Below are 6,828 nucleotides of genomic sequence, written 5' to 3' on the forward strand. Positions count from 1 at the left end.
GAAGAATTACCAAGGAGAAGCACCAGCAAGAGTTATATATAATTTCTTACATTTGACGTAGGCCAAGTCAAGAAACACTACAGAGATTGCAGAATTCTTCTTTATTCTTGAAGTTATAATAAAAAGAATCTTAAAAGCATGTCCAAGCTTCTGTCTTTCCTAAACAAAACCAGGGCAGATGTGTTACATGGATCAACCTTGTTATACCTGGATTAGTGAACACAGTGGTGGAGAACTATAGACACAAAAGGGGAAATATTTTAACAAATTGCAAGAGACACTAAATACTTCACAAATAAAGGACATAACGCTACTGATGGGAAATTGGAATGTAAAAGCTGAAAATTAGAAGAACCTGGAATCAAAGTAAGATTTGGAATGGTTAAATGCAATTATGTAACAGATAATTAATTAAATTTTGCCAAGGGAAATCTTCATCTATATTCAGTACTAGGTTCAAGCTGCATAAATGGAGATTCTACATATTTATATCATTGGATGAACAACACAAGAAACAAATCATATACATAATTAGTAACAGAAAATGCAGAAATACAATCCACTCAGTTGGAACATTTCTAGATACAAACAGATCATGAATAATTGATGTTAAATACATAGCAATAACACTTAGACTTATATACTGCTTTACAGTGCTTTTACAGCCCTCTCTTAGCAGTTTACAGAGTCAGCATACTGCCCCCAACAATCTGCATCCTCATTTTACTGACTTTGGAAGGATGCAAGGCTGAGTCAACCTTGAACCGGTGAGACGCAAAATCACAGGCAGACGGCAGAAGTAGTCTGCAGTACTGCACTCTAATTACTGTGCCACCGCAGCTCAAAACTTTAAAAATTTTAACCTTGGGCACATATATAATTCCTCTGGTGTTGGAGATTACAACATATATTCAAATGGTTTGGTCTTTTCCTACTATTCTCACTTTTCAGGACAAGATCAGTAGAATTGTTAATATCATTTTAGACCAGTTGCCATGTGTGTTTTTTTCACTACATCCTCAGATTTGGAACCCAAAAACTGTGAATTTTGGAGGAATGGAAGCTGGATAAGAGAATTATCATTCAACAATGTAGGAGAAATCTATACCTGATTTGTATCAATGAATACAAATCAGGTCAACATTGATTCCCCCCTCCCCAAAAAAAAGAAGTGTAGAAGAAAACTTTCAAGCAATGGAATAATTTTGAGTCTTTTTAAAACATAATTTGGCATCTTTATGATTATTATGTTTGAAGTTACATTAATTCAATAATTGGTGAGGGAAATGGGTATTTCGCTCTAATCTTGATTAACTCAGCAGTATATTTATTTAAAACACAATCACTCTAAGGAACAGGTTTTGTGTACTGACTTTTATGGAAAAAAAACCTGAGGAGCCATGAGAAGAGATATGAAAACTAAAACAGTTTTTTTTCTTAAAATTTCAAAGAACTAAAGATCCAAGTGACTTTCAGAACAAATTATCTTGATAGCCAAAGAGAATGGATGAACGCCTTTGGCAACAAGGACATACAAAGACTGAATGCAAATTGTCAACATCAAGGTAGAATGAACAAAGAAATATACAAAGACTCTATTTATTATTCCATTTGTACAGTGCTGAATCTACCACAGCCTCCTGGTGGTTTATAATAATGAATAATACAATTAAAACATCCACATAAATTAATTTAATCAAAAACACCAAAATGCCACAAAAGTTAATACTGATAAGTAAAAATTGATACAATTAAAAGCATCATCTTATTTACTGACCAACCATCATGCAGAATAACTACATAGCTAACAATGGCACCTCTTTATTCTGAAGAGTTTGATCTTCATTAGTTTCTGGAACAGCTTATCAAATGGTGCAAATTAGGTTCATAAGCAGGGGTGAAATCTACTTACCTTCGCTATCAGTCATAAGCGTGTGTGCATGACCTTCTGTGCATGCGCAGAGCATCAAAAACGGATTTGATGACATCCGAGTGGGTGGGTGGAGCCTGCTACTGAGCCCACCTGCCAAGGTAAGTAGAACAGCGAGGGAGGGAATCCACTGTGCCACGCAATTTAGAATTGCTAGAAAGCAGGAAATCCAGTTTCTGCTTTCGGGTGAATCAGTCTGAAACAATAGCATTTCACTCCTGCTTATAAGAGGAAACAGTTCCATAGGGCTTTATGACAGAAAAACAACATCTCTGGGACACTACCCCCCCCCCCGCCTCCAAATTCTGTTTCCTCCTAGGAAAAGTATATGGAATAGGCTGATTCTGGTTGGGAAAGGCTGTCCTGCAAGTACATCAATTCCAGGCCCTAACCCTTGACCACAATGAACACTCTGAATAGCTCTGGAAATTAACCAGCAACTCTTCACAATTAAGATTCCATAGATAAAAGCTTTTTTATAAACAAGTGACATCCAGAAGCCAGCTCCACTAGAAAACTCAGAAAAAAAGACCAATACTAAACCTTTAAACTGTTTCAAACTCTGTAGAAAACAGTTAAAGTGCAAACAGTTTTACATAAAGAACTATGAAACAAGACTGTGCATTCTAGAACTAAAAATGTTGGTATATATGCCACATTAATAAAGAGAGATGAAAGAGAATGAGCAAATTATTGAATCACTGTGCTAAATCCCAACACAAAAGGCATAGACCTGACATCAAAAGCTAACATAAGTTAGACAAAGGAGGAGAGCAAGAGAATTTGCTTTATTGATTCCAGCAAGATCTTATGTAAATCAAGTCAGAATGTAAAATATAGTAAGGCTAATTTGTAGGTCAGAACTTGCTTATTCTTTATGGATGACCTTTACAATGCACAAAATATATGGAACAACTAAGAAATTGGGAAAAATTTGAAGCAAGGAATATATACTGTACTAACATCTCTTTAACTTATGTAGTAAATCTATTATATGGATGGCAGGATTGCTTTTTAAACTCTGAACTGATGTTGTATGGGCCTACAAACTGATTTCATACTGATGTAAAGGAAAGACTTATCAATATTTAACTGAATAATATGTTTTATTAAAAAACATATTAATAGATTTGCATTTGACATTACCTATGCTTTTTTCCCTTATTGTTTGTCCTTCAATATATTTTGTTTCCCCTTTTCTATGTTATTTGTATATTAAAAGAATAAAAAGAAATTTCAAAATTTTTTAAAAAGATGAAAACAGGATTTAAAATAAGAGGTTGAAATAGTAGCTGTTTCAGAAATATACCATATTTTTTGGACTATGATATTCTCTGGACTATAACATGCACCCAGCTTTTGGGGAGATAAAAAATCTGCCTCCCAGAAATTTGCCTCCTTGTAGCAAACAGCAAACAGCTTGGTCAGCATCAGCCCAGCCTGATTTAGTATGAGCAGCTGATTGATGGTTAGATCCGTCTCCTGAATATACCGATCAACTGTTCCAGACTGAAGGGATCGCTGCTGCTCATCGCCCCTGCCACCTATTGCTGCTGCCACCTATCGCCACCTTTGCATCCCTGATTTTCAGCCTGTGTGCATCCTATTTTTGGCCTCTATGTGCCCCATCTCTGTATGTCCCATTTTTGGCCCTCTTCAGGTGGCAGGGATTGCCACCACTGCCTATCCCCGCTGCCTGGAATGGGCCAAAAAAAGGACATATGGTGGCCAAAAATGGGGCACATGGCGGCCAAAAATGGGACACACAGAGGCTGAAAATGGGATGTGTGGAAGTAGTGATAGGCGGTGATGGCAATGGCGGCGATGAGCGGTGGAGATCCCTACAGCCTGGAACAGCTGATCAGCAGTATTCTGGGAGGCAGTTCCAACCGCCAGTCAACTGCTCATGCTAAATCAGGCTGTGCTGCAGCTGAGCAGGCTGTTTTCTGTTTTCTGTAAGGAGGCAAGTTGCTGGGAGGAAGAGGTCTAAGGGTAGGGGCCAGCAGGTGGGTGGAGCTTCGCAACATTCACTCTATCAGATGTACAGATATTTCTATCCACTTTTTTGGTGGGGAAGTGCATCTTGTAGACCGAAAAATATGGTAGATAATAGTATTTTTGGAAGCTTAACTACTTTATTAGTTTCAGAAGTGGAAAATAAAAAAATGAAAAGTAAAAAATATGAGCCAATGTTCAATATGTAGGACAATAATAATATTAATCTGCAGGCTTAGTGAACTTCTAGCTGCAGCCAAGAAGGTAAGATTTTAGATGGCTTTGTTTCTAGGCTTAACTATAAAGGTACATAGTATTTTAGTGAAGAAAATGATTGAATCATTCTAGATAAGGACATGAAGGATATAACCATTTTTATGACAGTAAAGATAAGAATGGTTAAAACAGTAGTTTTTCCATCCTATAGTATATTGGTTAAAGCTGAAATAGTGAAAAAGAGTAGGCGGGAGGGGAAGAAAGGAAATACAGATGTTGAAATGGATTTAGAGAAGCTTTCTATGAATATCATGGATTATATGAAAAACTAATCAATCAATTCTGGACTGAAGAAAAGATTGACGGTTCCTTTCAGGCAATGATCAGCAAGCAGAAACATACTTACTTTGGTCATGTGCTGCGAGAAGATGATGAACTATTAAAATATTTACTCTGCTTGGGAGGCAGAATTAATGAATAAAAGAGATGAGCATAATGTGATTGAAAAAGCTATCTTTCAAAGAAACAGGGAATGTACTTTTCCACACAATTCATGGGGTTGAGCTTCACTCAATGGCATCTAAGTAAGTTTACATTATAAAGCTGATGAATCATAATATAACTTGTTTGGAAATTTTGATACAAAAGAAGAATCAGATAATTAATCCATAAAGCATTAGATGATATAGTGGGTGGACTCTGTTAACCGAGCACATTTTTATGCATCCAGAGTTATTTGTTTGTGAGATAGGCTGCCTTATAAATAAGATGAAATAAATAAAAAAGTTCAGTGTGCAACCACAGGTTTTCCATTCCTCCCAAAGCACCAAAACAATCAGAAAGAAATCTAATGCCATAGGCATAACAGAAGATACTTTTGCTGATTTGACTTACTTTTTCTGCCTTTCACACTTTAAACAAAAAGCCAAAAGTCTTTATTTCACAAATAAAAAGGTAAATATTTTTTACCTTGGACTAAAATACTGCATCTAACTTACTAATTTTAGTATTGATTGTATCATTTATTTTCCAAAGGATTTGCTGGTGTACTCAAATTATTTCACAGATATGAGGGTTTACATTGCAATGTTTCTTAGTATGTTGTTGAAGTTCATAGAAAATATTTAATGTTCGCTAATGGAAATGGAATAAGAACAGTAAGATGTAATGAAGCACATCTATGACCACAATAAATATTCACTTTGATTTGAAGCTCATCATTTCCTGTAATAGCAGAATAAATGTGAGATTTGAGAGTTTCCAGACTGAAGGAAATGTTGAACTATGGGAAGGCTGCAAGGGCAGAGAATATTCTTTCAAAACTCTAAAACGTCTGGCTGGGAATTATGGGAGTTAGTCCATAACATCTTTGCGAGGTGACATGTTGGGGAAATATGCTATAATATATATTAAATATTGGAAGAGCAGACTTTCCTGGCTATTGGGCTATGTAACCTATGAGAGTAAAAAAATATAAGAGACATATTTTAGAAAGAAAAAAATGGCCAATTAATTCTTATCCTATTCTTTAGAGTTTCTTGCACACTGACGTTTTTGTTACAATTTCTTTGTACCTTCATCGCTTACATTTCTGTCTATTCCTCCTTTACACATTCAAGATTACAGATGTTCACACTGTACAGACTACCTAAATCAACAATTCATACTAGTGGAGAAATTGATCTGAGGCAAATGTTAGGAAGGTTAAACTACTAAATCTTTGCCTGGACATTCACTGTATTTTTTGCTGAACTGAATTGCTGCTCAGATGTTCACTCAACTATCCTTCATGTCAAAGTTCAAAATAATATGAGAAATCTTTTATGAGTACAATTACCACTGTGGTTTGATAAGATAATATCTAACAGAGCTGCCAATTCTGTTTCCTTCTTTCATACCATCAAAAGAGTCTAGTGTATTGTCTATTATTCTCTTCATTGGGTAAAATGGAATGTTAAAAACTTCATTTGAACATTGATAAGGTATGTCATTGTGCCCCTCCTCCCGAATATTAAGTCACTAGGAGGGGAAACATAATGATACACCTTATTTTTATAGCTTCCATTTGTTTGTACATAAATAAGGCAAAATATCCTTAAGAAGACATTTTATTTCTATAGAAGAAATTAAAATTGTTAAATTAAGACCTTTTTATTTTCTCCTTTGTGTAGTCCAAATACTAGGAAGTTTTTATATCAATTGCTTTTATATTCTTATTTTATGAGGATGGAATATTGCTTTGAGCTCCATCAATTAAAAATGGCATATTATGGGACTTCAGAGACACATCTTGCTTCTTGCAATTTTTCCCCTTTGGAATAGTCTTCTTTTTGAAATCCATAGAGTCCTGTTGGTTTATAGTTACTTGGCTGTTCCTGCAAGCTTTGTATTAGGTTTGTAAGTGGCCCCATTAACCATTATAGTAGGTATGCTCATCTGATTTAACATGGTGAGCTCTTAATATTTTGGGGTATTTTCTTCACTGTTTCTAAGCCTTTGTAAATCACCTAGAATCATGATGATTTGTAAATTGACTACTTATGTACAAATAAATAAACCGGGATATATACCAATAATTGTAATAAGAACAAAATAGTTACACAACTTGCAACTGTATACTAGAGCCTTTCTAATTTGTGTATAAAGGGGATATATGATACCTTATTGTCTTTGGCCTTTTGCTGACC

This window comes from Thamnophis sirtalis, unplaced genomic scaffold (genome assembly GCF_051295495.1).
Source record: "Thamnophis sirtalis isolate CommonGarterSnake01/CBP01778 unplaced genomic scaffold, rThaSir2_p1.2 scaffold_9, whole genome shotgun sequence".
Classification (NCBI taxonomy): domain Eukaryota; kingdom Metazoa; phylum Chordata; class Lepidosauria; order Squamata; family Natricidae; genus Thamnophis; species Thamnophis sirtalis.